Genomic DNA, 20,201 nt, shown 5'->3' with positions numbered 1-20,201 from the left:
CATTAAATGTCATAACCATAATAATGTCCACCCTTGTGATGTGAAGCAATTTAGCTAACACATTTGCTGTAAAAAGATTCCTTAGTGAATCACTTATGAATTGGTTAGATAGTTTAAAGTTGATTGGACTTGCATTGGGTTATTGTCTGACACCCTTACTTCTCCTGTGCCTAACAGGGTTAGCCTGGCTGGTCTGTAAAGATCTGAGTGACTACCTACAAGCCTGGGGCCCAAGACTGGTACCTAGCCTGTTCGGGTCCCTATTGTATCTACCGTGAGGGGCCCGCACATGTGGGGGCCCGACTGGCAAATTGTAAAACTTACAAATGGTAGTTTACACAGTAAGAACTATTAGGCTCAGACTGCTTGAATGCATCCTTTAGTGATTTCAAAGTGCAGTTAAATACAACTATGTTATTGAGTGTTTTGGTATTATTAAAATATTTACAAGCATCTGGAGTATAGCACATTCAACAATGTCAACTCAAGAATTGATTTTGGATCCATACTTGCCTAGGTTAACATGATCAATTTTGTGTGGTGACAAGACTACTGCTTCGATTACCATCCTTTGGATACCGTTCACCTTAACATTTTTGATGTTTCATTGCTGCAAAGCATAAGAGCTGGTATTTTATGTGACGATAGATCTGTGGTGCATGGCATGCTGTCCTAGTTTATTTTGTTCACATGAACAGAGATGGCACCATAGATATCATCATCCCAGCCTATATAGTCCCACTGCTGGCACAGGCCTCCTCTCAGTATGAGTGGGCTTGGGCTGTAGTTCCCACGCGGACCCAGTGCGGACCCAGTGCTTCACACACACCATTGAATGGCTTCGCAGGTGTGTGCAGGTTTCCTCACGATGTTTTCTTTCAACGTAAAGCTCGTAGTAAATTCCGAAAAACTCTATTAGAAGCCCGAAGTCGAAGACGAAGACTGAGGGCTTTAATGAGTCGATGTTCGTAATTCTGTTACCGCCCGTGCGACATCAATGTTTTTCATCACATTTGCGAGTAAAATTTTATATTTGTAAAAGAAAAAATATAATTCTTCCAAATATTGCCAATACCTTAGGCTGCGCTCTTGGTAGCACCGCCCTCCCACTCCCCCTCTCTTGCAGCATGCGCCGCAGCGTGCGTGTGCTGGTCCTGCAGCAGCGCGCGCAGCAGTATCAGTACGGGCACTGACTCATTTACCGACTACGGGTTTCATGACAAGCACATTAAGGTCGAGGGTTTTATTTGGGGATTTGCAACCAAGGTAGCCTGCATGTTATGACATTGTTTACGAGCAAGTGTCATGAAAAAATTTAAAATTAACCGACGAATTTCTTCTATCTTACCTACTGGTCCATCTTACTTTGGCCTTGTCATAGCTTAGACAAGACAAGACAAAATTCAAGGCTTGAAATTCATTCCAGCCTATATACGTCCCACTGCTGGGCACAGGCCTCCTCTCAGACTGAGAGGGCTTGGACCGTAGTTCCCACGCGGGCCCAGTGCGGATTGGGAACTTCACACGCACCATTGAATTGCTTCGCAGGTATGTGCAGGTTTCCTCAAGATGTTTTCCTTCATCGTAAAGCTCGTGGCAAATTTCAAATGTAATTCCGCACATGAATTTCGAAAAACTCAGAGGTGCGAGCCGGGGTTTGAACCCACGATCCTCTGCTTGAGAGGCCATAGGTCAAACCACTCGACCACCACGGCTTGAAATTGTAAGTAGTTTTTATCCGTAAAACAGACTAAACTGCAGAATAAACTGCGTTCGTGGCTTATTCTGTAGTATCAGTGCATTATAAAGCTCTTTTGTTTGATATGAATGTGCCTGAATTTTGAGTTGAAAACTCGAAACTCGTCCGTCAAAGCAACATAAAGAAAACAATTGCAGCGATGCTGGCGCGCATGGAGACTCAAATCGCGTCGTGTGTGCAGCACCCACCACTTCACTAGACCTTTCGTGCCCCCTCCCCCTTCACTATACCAATAAGGGAATACGGGAGCAACGCAATGAATACCCAAATGTCTAGTTATACTGGACGTGTATTGTACTTCACTCGATGACCCATTTTCGCATATTTTTATATGTATTTTTTTTTCGGGCACTTTTCTGAAGAGTCTAGTCTGTGGCACTCCGGCTTTGTTATCCTAATTGCGGATTCTCTGGTTAGCAACTTTTACCTTATTACATGGAGCGCGGTTGTTTACTTTATGCTTTTTTTAGTAGACAGCGAACTGACTATTGTGGGTCAGCATAACATTTGAAAATATGACCGCGCCCACGTAAATACAGGCAAGTATTTTTCCATTATCGTAATGGCTTTCTCAAAGGATCATACCTCTTTATGCATGCAAGAAAATGTTGAATAAAATACGGAAAACTTTTAGAGGGAAAAGTGAAATGAGATTAGTTTCAAATAGGTATCTTAATGTATTATAGTATAACAGTGTTGCTTACATCAACCTGTATAGGTAGAGTCATTCACGATGACGCGCGCCGTGGTTCTTATTACAATGTCATTAATGTCTAATTTTGACAAAATCACGTGGATGGCGACACGAAACGTAGCATATTTATGTGCCGTAGGACGTCCGCTGCTGGACATGCTTCCCCTACCCCCATCGAAACGCAGATATTTACATATCTATACATAGTTTTGTGTCAACGCTAACATAATAGTTTGTCTTATTTTCCGTTTATTCGCTTGCTATATGTAAACAAAACATACTTTATTTTTATACTCTATTTCTCTCTGTTTTAATATTTTACCTTACCAATCTTAAAAAATTAACAGCGTACACTGTTAACAACAACATAACTCGAAGTTAGAGACTCGATCATTACATCAAAAGAATTAGAACTTGAAAATTTGTTCTCAAACAAGATAGAATGTAACGAGACTGCCACCAGCGCACTATCCTCACGGCGTCACATCAAACAATTAAGAGTTATCTCGGAGTTAGGTGCAGACGATATATTGCAGACTTGATTACTTTTATCTACTCCAAGAACTAATAAAAGTTGACCAACCAACCCAGGAACTTGCCAGTCGCGTTTTAATTGAAAACATTATGCTGCTTTACACGCAACGTCTTAAGAATAACATAAGTAATAAGTTTTTCTTAAAAAAAAATGCGAGCTTTTTTGTGGACTGTTTTTATTGACTGTACTGCCATTGTCATCCTATCTAACTAAATTTCTAAGTCAGTTCGATTACCTACCTACTAAAGTCGATGAACCTTTGAATTAAAAAATTTAAAGAAAAGTTACTTACACTTATCTGCGTAGGTACGAAAGATGCAACTACTAATTATATAGGTAGATGTGGCAGGTACAATAGGTACATAATTACCGTCTTGTCCATGTTTTTAGCTGGTACTTATGTCTGAAAACATCAATTGCTTAATGACACAAAAGAACAGCAGAAATATACATTTTTCATTAGAAATGTGGCAATCAAGCATGTAATAGCAACTATTATCCTATTCTGTGATAGTAGCTCAAAAGGCTTCGAAATACTTATTATCTCGACAAAATTGTGGCGAATGTTTCAATGCGTATATTCTCGTTAGTTATTTAGATATGAATATGTTCACTTCATGTTTTTAATTGCAGACTCGTACGTCTAAAAAATAAAGACATAGAACCGTTTAAAGATGATTTTAGACCAATCTTTGCAATTTTTTTTTATCGAGCCGATTTTGTCCAATTATGTATCGAGTCCGTCCATTATCTTTGAAATATGATGAATATTAACATATATTTTTTTTGATGAGCTAGAACAAATAGTTTTTCTTAAAAAACTGCTTAAATAACATCAATTTCAACAAAATTAGGTCTTGTCAGCCTCTTAAGTTTTAGTACAGTTCGGGGCGTAGGAATATCACGACCAGTTAAGTTATAGGTATTACAGGTAATGCAATAATAATATGCATTATTTAGGGCTAAGTAGCTCGTGACAGCAGTCTACGAAACGATTGATTTAACAATCTAATTCGCATTAGTATGTTTAAATTAGAATTATCAGTAAAACAGTTATACACGATTTTTAATCTTTTTTTAATCGATGATAAGGTACCAATTTAAAATCTATGAGCTTACAACCTCTTTAAAAAACTTGTTACGAGTGTCAATCCCTTCTCACTAATATTATAAATGCGAAAGTTTGTAAGTCTGTTTGTTTGTTTGTTTTGATACCTCATCACGTCTAAACCGTTCAACCGATTTAGATGAAATTCGGTATACAGATAGTTTGAGTCCCGGCGAAGGACATACATACCTATAGGACAGTTTTATCCCCGAAAATTGCGTAGTTCCCGCGGGATAGCGATAAACGAATTCTCGGCAGACGGAGACGCGGGGAACAGGCTAGTATAGTTAACGTCATAATCATAAATAAGTGATCACTTTTGTACCTTGAATTTTAACGTCATGTTTGAAAAGCCATACGAAATCGTGTGCCGACTGAAAGCGACAAGGTACAAAAGTGATCACTTATTTATGACGTTGACTGTACCTACTGGGTATCAGATCTACTTCACTTTAATAATTAATGTAGGAGGCCATGTAACTTATGTAATTGAATTCAATAGGTGTGGTGTGGTGTGACGCATTTATCTCACTGTTTAATTAATTACAATTTATTAACGATATTGTTAGGCCCAAACAAACACACGGTGAAACACAACTGCAACTTCTAGTTACTTTTGAGTTTAATTTGAGTTTATGCCATGACTCCTTATGAGAGACCGCACATGACGCAAGCGGTTTGAAACTGCGTTGCGTTGCTTCATGTGCGGTCTCTCATAAGGAGTCATGGCATAAACTCAAATGAAACTCAAAAGTAACTAGAAGTTGCAGTTTCGTTGCCGTTCCGTTTCACCGTGTCTGCTGGGCCTAACAATATCGTTAATAAATTGTAATTAATTAAACAGTGAGATAAATGCGTCACACCACACCACACCTATTGAATTCAATTTTGGCTGGTTCAAGTCCTAATATCACCGATTAAAACTCATCATTATATTGACGAAATAATTTGGGACCTTACACTATACTTGCTATCACACTTAAGACTATCTTTAATTTACACGTCTAATTCAAGTGAAATTCAGTTACACTAGAGTCGGTGCAGATAGAAATATAGCAAACTGTCTGATTTCTTCCAGCTCGGACGTCAATAATGGAGTGAAAAGCAAAAAGTTAGCTCCGGGCAAGTTATCAATTGTATCTACCAAGTCGAAGAAGAGTTTTTCATTCATTTATTGTACGCAGAGCGAGTAGAAATACTTAATGGTTATTCTCTTGTTCGTATTTGATATAAAAGTTGAACTTTGTCGCTGTCAGGGAGTCTGCGGTTTTATTTGTGCTCTCTGCAGTTTTTTGCCAAGTGGAATGTCTGAGAGGTCTTAAAGGCTTCGAGATTGTTGAATTGCTTAAGGATGCAATTGAATTAAACGAATATTTGAATGAAAAAAGTATAAGAAACGCGTTCGCTTGAATGATTTGAATTGCGCTTGCTGTTCTTTTTCGCATTGTAAATAATTTAAAGATATTATCTAAGCAAAGTAGATACAAATTAAAAAAAAACATGATTATTCTGGATTTGAAATAACCTAACCAACAAAAAGTTGGAAAACCCCCGACTTTGTCACTTCAAACTTCAATATCTCAAAAACGGCTGAATCGATTTTTATTAAACATGTCTAAGAACCATCGCTAGAAACCCTGCTTTCAAATAAAAAAACCGCATTCACATTGGTCTAGCCGTTTAAGAGCTACGGTGTCACAGACAGATACACAGACAGACAGACACACATAGGTCAAACTTATAACACCCCTCTTTTTGGCAAAAAAAAACAAAACTAAGTATTTGTATAGAAAATTGTGCGAGATTTTTTTTAAAGCTGAAGATGTGACCAAAGCGAGTGTAGGTACCTATTGATAATGTGGTCCTTAACCGACTGCCTATGAGTGCCTAACACTTGAGGTTAATCAGTTAGATTTTGAAGAAAAATAGCTCTGTCTATTAGAGGACGATTTTGCCAATGTCAAGTGAGAGACAGTTTTAAAATATATCAGCCAATGTTTAGTAAAATAATTCTATAGTTCCATCCAAATCAAAAATACCGCCATCCCTCTCACTCTCGTATTAAATAAAATTAACGTCAGCGGGACGGCAAGATACGAAGTTCGAATTTTTCACTTCGTAGAAAGGGCCTGGGAACTATAGGATAGTTTTTGTTGCATAGTTCCCGCGGGATTGGGATAAACGAATCAGCGCTAATGAGGGTATGTAGGTAAGTAGGTCGTATGCGAGGTTCCGCCGCCCCAGGCGACGGTGGGCGAGCCCGGAGACGGAAGCGAGCTGCGTCATTGTTTCTATAAACGCTTCGCGACGAGTTTCCGGCAAAGTATACATCGTTGACGCAGTAAGTGTAAGTTTTTGTTGATTGGTTGTGGTTTCAAAATTTATTAACCATTTTCGACCCCTTTAGACTAAGCTCTAGCTTCGATTCGGCATACTTATAGCAATATAGTATTTTCGCTTATAGTATTTTCGGTGACAATACCATTAATATATGATTCATATACTCGTAGACAGTGCCACTAATGAATGAGTAAATGTCAAAATCCTGCTATCATTACACGACATGTTGTAGCTGTGTCTGAAATCATTCACTTCAACTCTTGTGGCACTACCTATACCTCGGACATTCTCATTTTATCGTGCACCTGTCTAATTACCGTACCGCTTTTTTTTCATGCAAAAGCGACACGACACTGCAGCTGAGTGCACATGTAGAAAAAGGACGGCTGCCATTTACATTTATCTGTGCACTCAAGTCTAATTACCGTGTCACTAGTGCGGTAAAAAAGCGGCACGGTAATTAGACAGGTGCGCAATAAAATGAGAATGGCCGACCTATCTATCTAAGAAATTCTGGTGGTCCGGTCACGATCGGCTCCGCAGGATGGAACTCTTCAATGGTTAATGGCCGCGACTTGAAACTTGGTTTGGATTATGTAGTTTGGATGACAGTACAAGTACATGCTTCGGCAGTAGGTACACACACTAAAATTAGAACATTTTTAAAGCATTGCATTGTAGCTTTCACTATTTTTTACTTTTAAACGCAGTCTTTGTCTGTCCCTATAGATAGGTAGGGTCATTTTGAACATGAAACCACCGTGAGACTCACTCATATTAAATATATTGACCCGGATAACTCACGTCTTAAATCGAGTTTAGCTCGACATGTTTCGGGCTAATCCGTAGCCCTTCGTCTTCGGAGCAACGCGACTCAGCGGCTGCTGCAACACGCGCACTGCGCGCCGCCGCTCTGCTCGCGCGACTACCCGACGAAACTGACACAGGCACGCAGCTACCCGCATTTTCATCATCATTTTCATTACAACTCGATTTAAGACGTGAGTTATCCGGGTCAATATATTTAATATGAGGTAGAGTCATTCACGATGACGCGTGCCGTGGTTCTTATTACAATGTTATTAATGTCAAATTTTGACAAAATCACGCGTCTTCGTAGATGGCACAAGGTATTACTGAATACTCCTTTCATCCGCTGAAAGGTTGACTGGTAGAGGTCCCTTAAAGGGATAAGTACGCCTTCGTAAATGTATCTCAACGTTCGTCAATTGTGTTAGTCCATTTATTTTTATAGGTAAAATAAAAAGTTTACATACATATTTACCTATACAAAAAGTAAGGGAAAATTCGTGTATTAAAAGTGTATATTTTTACAAAAAATATTAATGAGTACAAATATCTGCCAATGAATGTAAGATGGTCAATTTGTTTTTGAACTGTTTTGTTCAGGTACTTCAGTTCTGCTCATTATCTGTTTACTGTGCTCCTCGAGTGAAAAGGACGGTACGAGTTACCTGTTGGGGTCACTTTGAGCTTTCAACTTTAAATAAATTTCCTTACATTGAGTAGGAATTATTCGGGACACAACGTTTAGAAACCGATGGAATGTTTGACCTCTTTCTTATCAAATCATTGTATTATGCAAATCCTTGCAAGGTGAGCATGGCTACCATATCTCAGGATTGGTCTTGAGATCTCCGAACTTTTTGACTCCAGGTTTACGGCCAGATTTTGTAAAACTCCAGAAATGTCATGATTTTCAAAAAAATAATTGAGCAGAGTACCTAGATAGATTATATATTAAAAAAAAACAAAAAAATCTAAAAATTCGATTGCCTTAAAAACCAAAAAAGAAAAAGCCTTTAGTTTAGAATTTGTTAAGTTTTCTGTTGGAAACCCGTTTTATTCCTATTAACATTCCAGATATGAGTCCACACTTTTTGACACGTGCCTTCCTTTACAGTCGTTAAGAGTCCTGGGTCAAGGCGAAGTGATATTGTTTCTTGTGAAAAAGATTTTCCCAATTTTCCGCCTTTGTCCTTTGAAATAAAAGACTGTTGTTTTCACTCGGCGGTAGCTAACAAAGACTGTTGCGACGGATAGAGAACAGTGCGGTTGCGCGAGCGAGACTGATGAATAGAACTAATAAGTTTTTGTAATCATGATATTTTTAATAAAGAAAAACTGCTCAAGGTTTACAAGCGTTGTCATTTAAACTACGAGTAATACTTATTTATCAAATTTCGATACGATTACAAGATGAGGGTAAAGTTCGACTGCAAGATTTGAAGACAAGTTATATTTTTAACCCCCGACCTAAAAAGAGGGGTGTTATAAGTTTGTCTGTGGCACCGTAGCTCTTAAACGGGTTAACCGATTTGAATGCGGTTTTTTATTTGAAATCAGGTTTTCTAGTGATAGTTCTTAGGCATGTTTCATCAAAATCGGTTCAGCCGTTTTTGAGATATTGAACTTTGAAGTAACATAGTCGGGGGTTTTCCAACTTTTTGTTAGTTAGGTTATATCTTCTATCTTTAAGAAGAATCTAATACCTTTAAACGAGCAATTCTTGTATATCTAAATATATTTCGGGGATCTCAAAAACCATTCTCCAACTCCAACGATTTCGATGAAATTTGGTATGTAAGGTTTTTCGGGGATGAAAAATCGATCTAGCTTGGTCTTATCTTTGGGAAAACGATTGTTACCGAGCTCGGCTCGGCAAAGCTCGGACGCCCAGGTACTTATCTTTAAACGAGCAATTCTTGTATATTTATTTGTTTCGGGGATCCCGCAAATCGGTATGTGAGAACTTTCAGGGGAGCAATCAGTCTTACCTAGCCTGAGTAGGTATTTGGTATAAATAATACGCACAATAAGATCGGTAATTTCGATGGCACTGTTATCTATCACTTATCAGCGTAGTGGTTCAGCGGCATTGTGTTGGTCTCGTTCAAATTAGGATCAGACGTGATTTTCTTTTATATTTTGTATTTAAATACATATCTTATTAAAAAAACACGATCAAACAAAAACAAACTCCGATATACTTAACTTACTTAAATCTTTCTTATCCTTACCTAATTTACATCATTGCAAATTAAATAAAAGCTTGTAATAATACGAGGATTAAAAATGCTACTAGAACTAATCATTCTTTTCATTGTTTGTCATCTGTGTTTGTTTACTTATTTTGTACAATAAAGAGTTTACATACAAACATACATACTAATAAAAGTGCGATGCGATTGTATGGCAAAAAAGCCATATATTTATTTATTTGATTCAGACTTTAATGAAGCGGCGCTCTAATTTGTTGCTCAAAAATGTATTTTTATATTATATTGTTTTCAAATGTGGCGGAAAATTCGATTTAATTTAGCAATAAACGGTCACGTTTAAGTTCTGGGTGTAATTATAACTACCCAGGTACCATCAGCCAAATATGTGGCCTACCACCCCAAAGTTGATAATCGTTTGCATGTCATAAAACAATAATGCCAATAGACGTGTCTGTCAACTTGAAAGTTCGACTTTGACGACATATTCGTTTGATAGGAACTTGTTTAAAAATTGATAGACCACTTATTTGGCTGATGGTACCTAAATAAATTTTTAATACAAGCGTTTTTTGCTGACTGTACTTTTTGTTGACTTTCTTGCATTTCCACCATTAGCTACATTAGCATACCAAATTTAAAGTCGATGCCATTAACCGTTGAAGGGTATTCCGCCCTGCGGAGACGATCCTGGCCGGACTACCTACCAGAATGTCACTAGTAGATTATTGTATTGTCACGCGATTTACTTAAGTATGCCAAATTACAAGTCGATCCGACTACTGGAAGTTGGTCGCATTTAACATGCAAGATTTGATTACAGACAGACAGGCAGACAGACTGAAAGACAACTGGAAAGGTGAAACTAAATAAAAGTATGTAAAAAAATGGTAAATGCAGATTTTGCTTTAGGATTATATTCTAACTGCACACGAAGCAAAACACGAAATAAAAATGGCTACCTAAACTGCAAAAAGGTGCGGTCTACGTCAAACTAAATAATGAAAATAACTGGGATAGTATTACATTCCTTTTTAAACACGGGCCAGGCAAATAGACAAGGGACAGGTGGCGTCCTTTTTGCTATTTGTAGAATTTTAATAGAAATTTACACTTAAGGTTCGTGGCTGGCGGGTACAGATGTAAACTAACGTAGCAATGGTGAATGACTATGCAGTTAAAGTCCTTAAACTAAATAAACCCATTTAATACAACAATACGTTCAAAATTGACATTATCAACATATTAGGTGCATTACAAAGAAATAAACTAAATTAAATTATATGAAATTGCATTAAATTCCAATACTTATTAAAAATAAATTTAAATCAACACCGAAATCAAATTAATCTTTGTTAAAAAAGTTACAGTCTTTTAATATCAGTTGCAGGGTTACCGTTTCTTTAAGCCCAGCATCAACGAGAATAATAGTAAAATAAGTTACATTACACTGCGAGGCGGTAGAGCGAACGAGTTTGAAGTGTGTGTTCGATCGAGATTCCACTGAACGAGGTTAAGATGTTTAGTTTTCGTTTTGGAACTAAGGTACCCCATACACCCCTGTATTTAAATGCTCATAATTTATTGAATTAGGCGTTACTTGGACTTAAACTTAGCTATCATAAGGTCGCAGGTGAGCAAAGAAATTATTTTTTCTACTCCTATACTGTAATCTGTGATCACGAACAGTATATAACAGCAAAGCATACATAACAAGATTCTGCAAAAGTCTATATTGTCTATTCCCCATAACAGTTTTTTTTCTTAATTCGTACGTTCGGACAGGCTAAGGTGCAGCCAGTTACATATTTTATATGGTTTTTATACAGAATAAAAACTTTCCGACCATAATCCATAGCCTGCCAACATAAGTCACTCGTATTTTTAACATCGTCACAGGTCACTCGTATTTTTAACACGTCACAAATTTAACTTAGATAAATATTGTAATTATCATATTTCTCACTTGTTTATTGTTGTTTACCTTCTCTTTGTGTTTGCCATACTTTTGACTAAAGTATGAAAACGTTTAAAGTTTACTATTTCTCTAATTTTGTATTGTAATTAATGTACCCAGTTGAAGAAAAAGTATTGTATGCAACGTTGTATAAGCAAGTTAAAAAAAGCTCTGGCGTCTTTTTCTTACGATGTTCGCTAAAGCTCACTCACGCCACTCACCTTTTTGGAACCCTATTATACAACTGTTGCATAAAATACTATTAGTTCACCTGTAATTTTTAATGTGTAAGTATTTTATTTGTAATTATTTATTTTGAAAAAAAAAGACTTTCTTTCAAGTTTCTTTCGGCGCATTCTTCTCGGCAATGATCGTCTAATGCTCTGGTAGTTAAAAAAAAAACCGGCCAAGAGCGTGTCGGAAACGCCCAAAATAGGGTTCCGTAGCCATTACGAAAAATTAAGTAATATTTTTCTAAGGTATTTCGTATTTTATATTATACCTTATTATTTAAGAGTAAAACTACTCATAATAGCACACATAGTTTTAGTGCTAGTTCTAGTCTTAGTTTTAGGTGGTACTTTTTGGAGCCAAAATAAACTTTTCTTTCTTTCTTTCTTTCTTATTCTCAAGCAAACTTAGCCGTTATAGTTTTCTTTGAAAACTTGATATACTTACTACCATCCTAAATTTTTTCAAATTTTTCCACCCACCGATTTAGATTTTAGAGGGGGGGGGGGGGACGCTCGATTTTAATTAAAATTTGCACTTTAAAGTTGAATATTTCGCAAAAAATCAATGAATCGAAAAATCGTCTTAGCAAACCCCTAATGGTTTTACAAGACCTATCCAACGATACCCCACACTATAGGGTTGGATGAGAAAAAAAAACACCCACACTTTACGTCTATGGGAGGTACCCTAAAAACATTTTAATTTTTTTATTGTACCATTTTGTCGGCATAGTTTACATATATATCCGTGCAAAATTACAGCTTTCTAACATTGATAGTCCCTGAGCAAAGCCGCGGACGGACGGGCAGACAGACAGACAGACATGGCGAAACTATAAGGGTTCCGTTTTTGCCATTTTGGCTCCGGAACCCTAAAAAAGGCATCTAAAAGAGCTCTTTGCGGCCTACTTATGCATAATGATTCAGATTTGGAGCGGCGCAATGTAATAAATAGTACATTGTGTCTTAAGGGTGGTAAATAAGGAATTACGAACGAGAGTCTATAAGAAGCCCGAAGTCGAAGACTGAGGGCTTTAATGAGTCGATGTTCGTAATTCTAGTACCGCCCGTGCGACATACAATGTTTTTCATCACATTTGCGAATAAAATTTTATATTTATAAAAGAAAGACTAATATTTTTTCAAAAATTGCCGATACCGCTGACTGCGCTCTTGGTAGTGCCAGCTAACCGCCCCCCCAAAAGCAGCATGTGCCCGACGTGCGGGCGCTCCTGCAGCAGCGCGCGCACGGAGCAGTAGCACGCACAGCAGTATCAGTACTGGCATTGACTCATTTACCGACCTTGGGCTTAATGACAGGAAAATTAGTACGGGCAACGACTCATTTACCGACCACGGATTTCATGACAAGCACATCAAGGTCGAGGGTTGCAAGCAAGATAGCCTGCATGTTACGACACTGTTTATGAGCAAGTGTGATGAAAAATAGTTTGCACTATTTTTCTTGCAGGTCAGTACAGACAGACTGCAACGTATCCGCAATTGCCGACTGCCCATACTTTTTTCGTTGCAATTCGATTGCAGTCGGCACAACTACACTCTGACTGCAATTGAAATGTTTGGGCAGTTGGCAGTTACGTTGCAGCTTGAATCCAGTCCATCTGTACTGGCCCTTACTAGCACGTACCTGTGCGACCGACCTTCGCTCGCAGGGTTTCGTACCTTAGTGTTCCGGACTACAAAGTGATCCAAGAAGGGCTTCGTTTTTTCTTTCTGAAGTACGGGACCCAAAAAATGGATTTCAAATACTCCATGCAAAAAAGCCTGTCAGTGAGTAAGACAAAAGATATTTACAGGATAGATTTAGTCTGATTTTCGTCATTAGTATACCCGTGTGTTTTGGACGATGTTTACTTTATTGACCGATAGGTGTCGCTGTACTTAATAAGAGCCTAGATAACGTTTGATTGACTGTAAAACTATAAGATAGGTAAATGTTTGATATTAAACGGATTGGCATAGCAACGGTGTTTGGTGTAAACACCGTGCGAAGCTAGGGCGGGCGGCTAGTTAGTAATAAAGTAGGTCAAACCTGAAATACGCGTAGTTTATTTAGTTTATTTCATACGTCTAGCTAGGTAGTCGGTGGCGTAGCACGTAGCACTCGTAGCAGAGTTTCCAACGCGTAGCTGCGGCTACGGATGCTACGGTGCTACGCTCGTAGCGTGCGCTTGAATATTTCAGAATTCGAAGAGCATAATAAATAATAACATGGCTATTCATGTAAAAATTTTATGCATTTGTACATTTGAGGCCAAAGGTTAGCTTTGCAGGAATCTGCAAAGTACATTAAAAATAAATAAATATCACTAGACAATTGACACACCACTTTGTTCTAGTTAACAGCTAGGTTCTAATATTATCAGACCGAAATATTACAGGCCGCTATACTTACTAGCGTTTCTGAGCTGTTGACAATAGTTAAAATACAGGGTGTAATAATAACATCCTTGAAGCGGAAAGAGGGTTGAATGGCCTGTAAAGAGTGCATCGACAAATAAAAACCGTAGTAATCTATGACTTACTTAGCGTTGTATCGGATGACCCGAATGTATTGTCGAACCATTTTATTTCTAATATACCGTAGAACGTTCTCATAGTAAGTGCATTAAATATTTTACTTGTCAAGCAATGCGATTTCGCTCTATTTTCTGTTAAAAGGTTCCACACAGCACAGGGTCACGATACAATTGGTATAACTACACGAAGCATCACTATTTACCGTACCGTGATTTAAAGAAAAACAATAAGATTATGCGAGTTCGTGAGTAGTATTCATTGACTGGTGCACTTCATAGTTATCACGGACAAAACTTGAAAGACCCGCGATGTAAAGCCAAGTTTAGACCTACAAGAATATCGTGCAAGTTGCGTTACTTTGCGGCACTCGATTGACGACTTCAAACTCGTTGGTTTTACAGAGTCGCAATGTACAAATACATCTTCCAGGTCTAGGCTGAGCTTAACGCTACTCGCTCTGTCATCGAGTATAAACAATACATTACGTAAGTACATAATCGATTCCAAAATTGCACACGCAGCCGTGGACACCGCGCCGCGCCTAATCAGAACACACGGACGCCCTTACTCAGCGACTATGAAGTAGAAAAAACTCATTTTATGGTGTGTGCACATAAAAATCGCCTGACTACTTTAATTAAATTGCTTGGGGATAGAAAAATAAATCGATTTAATGCTCGTCGTTTCGTTCTCTCGAATTGAAATGTAAAAATTTTGGCAAGGTTAGCGCGAGAAAATTTCATCACAGTTTTCATTTTAAGGTATCTACTTTACGAAAAATATTGTGCTAGACGTGTTAAAAATAATTTTATAAATCACAGATAAATGCTATTTGTAAATAAAAGGTTTATTCACCTATAACATTTTCTCGGGATCCCAGATAGTTGCATTAATTTTTAAAGGCAATGGCCCTGTCCAAGGCGAGAGCCGCCGAGTTATGATGATTGTAGTGGTTTTTTACGGCTTCTCCTTTATTAGGGAAAGTGGATGTGACGTCGCGCCATTCCGCCGCGATGCCGACTGTATCTTTTATAAGAGAATGCGGACGTTCGCGGACAGGTTTATTACTTGTCCTTTTGTAAAACGATCCTTATAATATCAGAGCTTGATGCGCACAAAAAGTTTTGCGGGAATCCACAGCGACTTTATACGCTTTGGAATTTTGTCCGCTCAGGGATTCAATGTTTGATGAGGATTTATGCCTTTGGTCGGTTTACCTATTTAATACTTTTGGGACATTCGGCGAGGCGCTTTGGAGTTTGGGTAATCGATGCAATATTGGCCGAGCATCCTATTAGCCTCAAAGGCTGTTCGACACAGATAACGGCATCAATCTATAACGGGCCGCAAATCTAATGTAAAAGGGTTGTTTGATCAGTATAATAATAGTGAGAGTTCAAGGGCGGCGAGCAGGCGCCAATTTCAATATAAATATTATTGCAGTGTGGCGCTAAACGCAGAATAACATTTGCATATTTATAAGAGAGCAGCCCTCAGCAAACATGGAGGGAATTGGCTACGGGAGGCCGGGTTTGTTTTTGACATAATGGGCCCTTTGTCGATGGAAGCTGTTTTCCTTACAGTCATTACTCAGCCTCTGTCTGTTCCTACGCGTGAGTTAGCATATTGCGGACTGGAAATGATGTTTTGTCGACAAGATACGGCATACGAGACCGGGTAGACGTCGGGTTTTAATTTGCCAACCCGCGTATTGTGCGCCTTTCGCAAAAGTAATGGTTCTTCCAAACCTTCGCATTAGCCTGGACATTTACTTTCCGTGCGCATAAAATGTACACTTAAAATGCCATCTACCGTTTATGCGGCTGTAACGCGGGGACGTTCTTTTAGTTTTATTTGAAGCATGTTAATGACTTTAGTTTGCAAAAGTTTATAAATACCTAAAAATGAAATATCATGATTTGATTTTATATTTAGTTAGGTATTTATAAACTTTACGGTATGGGACAACTGACACCAAAATGTCCTAGTCATTAATTAAGCAAAGTTTGTATGGGTACCAGACAACGGATAAACATACTTCTGTAGGTAGAGATAAATACATAGTTATTATCTAGTACCCCGGACCGAGAACAAAAATTCGTATTTTTAATACAAATAGGTATATCTGCCTGCCCTGGCCAGGAATTGAACCTTGGATCTCAAACTTGCAGCCAGATTAGCCTGATTATCCGGGTTTCACATTACTTTTGTTCTCAAAACTTTTCGACGCGTAACATTTGAAAAAGTTCGACAGTTAGGTATTATTATAGCAAACGAAAACCTTAGCATTGCTCGCATAAGCACCGCTGTTACAGCCAAATGGGTTTGAAGTGGTGTCACAAGTGGAATTATTCTTGAAATTCAACACTACATTTACACCTGGTATGACCAGCGGGTCTGGAACTGCCGCGTTTCTTGCTGCATATGGGAGTGGGTACATTAAGGGGGAGAGGGTAACTTGTCAGGGGTCTTAAAAGCTGGCGATGCTCAGCTAGCGTTAGTTGTTAAGGACATGATATTCGACACCGCCGCCCGTAGGTGGCAAAGCCTGAATTCCATGAAGGTTTCTCGCGTGCTTGCCTTTGGCGTATTCGACACCCGGCCAACAACCGTGGCTGTATAATATAGAATTCATGGTTAATTTTTTTTTTCTTAAAAACTGATCGTTTGATTTATAACTAACAACGTGATTCGTCTCTATCCGGTTGTTGTTGAAACCATGTTGCGAGCGTATGTTTAATAAAAATTTAAAGCAATTAATTGAATAATAAAGTTTACAAGATAATACCTATGTTTTTGATGTTTAAAATCGATTTTTACTTATTACTCTGCATTTGGTCGTCCTTTTGTAGGTCTCAATTAGCAAAGTGAGGCAAATACAAATATATAAATGAGAAAATTAATTGATTAGTGTGTTATATCACCGTAAATAAAAAGCTACGACGCGCCGGAACGAATCGCATCCCTTGCGATATGGGGTTGGAAAATTTAACATTGTAATTTATATTTTATATAGTCTACTAGAGGGTGGACGACGCATGTCTTTAGGGATTTAATATATCATGTATTGCATTCTTTCTGTTTATCTTTATGGTAAATACATCGAGAAAGAATCACTTTGTTTTATTATGGTTTTACGAGGGGTAGAAAAACGGAACCGATCCTAAGTAGTATTAATTACTTATGGGTGTCTTTCTACTATTCTCTGTACTTAAGTTATAAAAGAAGTACACTTTTCCCAGTAGCTGGTTCCTTTTTATACATAAGACGCACTGTTAGGCACAGGCCTCCTCTTAGAATGAAAGGACTTGGGCTCAAGTTCCCCGGACCCGGTATGGATCGAAAACTTCACACCTCCATGTATGTAATTTTCACATGAATTCTGAAAAACTCAAAGGTTTCAGCCCGGGATTAAACTTTGGAACCATGATTCTTTACTTGACAGGCTAAAGGTCAAACCAATAGGCACAGCTTCCACTTTTTTAATAGGAATAGTAAGTAAATAAATAATTAATAAATCAAAAGTCTCAAACTAAGCAAAGCTTGTACTATCTTTACTTCATACAATTTTCTCTAAGTTAGAATATAGTTTTATTTAGCCCAATAGCTAGTTATTTCTTTATTACAAGCTTTTCCTTAGGTTTCCCTGTTTGTTTATTTATTTATTTGGGTCAAATCTCGGAAGCTAAATTGACCCACTTTCTGTAGTCGGATTGACTTGACATTCGGCATACGTATATAAATCTGTGACAATACAATAATCCGACAGTGACAGCCTGATATTCGGCGAGGATCGTCTCCGCAGGACGGAACTCCTCAACAGTTAATGGCAGTGACTTGAAATTAAAAACGGCAATTTATAAAATAATAATACTTACTTTTATGGGCGTAAGGGGTATAAAAAGCAAGAGCTAGAGTAAATTGTCGGTCGTAAGGGGCAGTAGCAAACAGAACATTTAAAAAAAAGGTGTAATTGGTACGGTCGTAAGGGGCATTAAACAACAGCAACTTATAAAATAAGAATACTTTTATGGGCGTAAGGGACATCAAAAGCCAAAACTAGAGTTAAATTGTTGTCGTAAGGGTCAGTAATACAAGACATTTTAAAAATTTGAGGTTACTTTATGGGTGTAAACTTAAATTAAACATACCTAGCTTGCTTCTTTAGTTCATTAAAATACCTTGTTAATGTTAGGATCGTAGGAGGCATCAAAACAGATGGTTTTTAGAAACTTGTAGTGATTGAAACAACAACTCAAGCAAGCATACTCCCAAATGTGCAAGAATAGTGCAAAGCAAGCGTGTAAGAAAGCATGCAAGCAGCATGCAAGCAAGCAAGCATGTAGCAACCACTAAGCAGGCTTGCAAGTGAGCATAGTAATTTTGTCAATCAAATCACAAAACATGCAATTTTATCGGCCTGGGTAGATGAACATCGCGGGTTACGCCGATCCCGCGATGACAGGTCTATGGTATCTCCTCCAGCGCTCATGAACGGGCTAGCGTCCCACTCCCTCACAGCTGAAATCAGTGTGTTAGAGGAAGCATAAATAGTGCAAGCATGCATGCAAGCAAGCGTGAAGCCAGAAGGCAAGCATGCATGCAAACAACAAATCAAGCAAGAATACTCCCAAATGTGCAAGAAATAGTGCAAGCAAGCATGCAATCAAACATGCAAGCAAGCATGCAAGCAAGCAAGCAAGCATGTAGCAATAATGCAAGCAAGCAGAGTTAGTAGGTCCAGTGGTGGTAGTGAAAATCATTTCATCATCATCGTCATCAACAACATCATCTCAGTTCGTTTATCGCTAACCCCCGGAACTATGCTATTTTCCGGGATAAAAACTTATTTACTTGGGCGATTTTTAACAGCTGCAATATCTTCCTTGACCCTAGTCAGCCATAGCCGAGCATTTGTTGGAGTCAGGACCAAACCACTGGATTGAGCGTCACAATCCCAAAATTCTGTCCACGGAACGACATTTCTACTCAAGAATGGTACGTGACAGTTGAAATAAAAAAGCATAAAAATGTCAACCGGGACGATGGATATAAGCTTTCATCTTCGTGGAATCCCTGTTATTATTAAGTGTCGACGTCGGGATGAGTGTTGTGAGTCGGTGTGATGAGGTGACAAATAAAATCACCAATTGCGGGTAGTTCGTGATACGATTGCTGGTACTATTAGTGATCAAGTGCGGGTAGTTCGAAGGACTCGCGCTGCTAGGCAGACTTGACACCCCACACTTCAGTCCACTCGTGACCACGGCCACTGCAATGTTGCCGAAACGTCGAGGAAATATTACTCGTGTGTGTTAGCGTGATAAGTCCCGTTGGTGGTATCTTGACTATGAGTGAGAATCACGAAGTTTCATAACGTTTTAAAATTTATTTGAGTTTTATTTAACTTTTAACCTTATAATGTCCATTTAAAGAAAATGTTACAAATTACATATTTTTTTAGGGACGTAACAAAATTATGGCTTTTGCGCGTTATTTTAAATAATTAAAGTGGTTCTTTGAGTTAATTCACTATTTTTTTTTAAATTTTTCTACAGGAACTTACGTCCAAATATTAGCAAATAAAATATAAAATGTCCTATAAGACCAAAATCGGTTACTACTTATTTATTTATTTACGGTTTATGGGTGTAAGGGGGCTATGACACCCGTATGTCCGGGCGTAAGGGACAGCTTATTTTTCTTATTAAGCTTTTTACGAAAATGTCTATAGTTTCACGTTGAAAAGCAAGAAATTCAAGATTTTACGTAATTATAACGTCCTGCTAAGTTAAACATTAACAATGCTGTGAGGGTTTGAAAATTACCAAAAACTTCTTTTCGCTCTCCTGAAAAAGTAGCATTTTGTCCCTTACGTCAATTGAGACTTCCAAGCACCATCGCATGCTTTTTTGAATGTTTAATAATCGATTTTTACTTATTACTCTGCATTTGGTCGTCCTTTTGTAGGTCTCAATTAGCAAAGTGAGGCAAATACAAATATATAAATGAGA

The 20,201-nt window shown here is 38.1% G+C and overlaps 1 protein-coding gene across 4 annotated transcripts in view; it reads left to right on the top strand.

Moving 5' to 3' along the window:
* Nucleotides 1-20,201, top strand: part of Sema1a (semaphorin 1a) — a 462,244-nt gene that overhangs the window by 878 nt on the left and 441,165 nt on the right. The gene's annotated exons all lie outside the window — the stretch shown is intronic.

This window comes from Choristoneura fumiferana, chromosome 14 (assembly GCF_025370935.1).
Source record: "Choristoneura fumiferana chromosome 14, NRCan_CFum_1, whole genome shotgun sequence".
Taxonomy (NCBI): domain Eukaryota; kingdom Metazoa; phylum Arthropoda; class Insecta; order Lepidoptera; family Tortricidae; genus Choristoneura; species Choristoneura fumiferana.
This window is presented reverse-complemented; position numbering and strand designations above follow the sequence as displayed.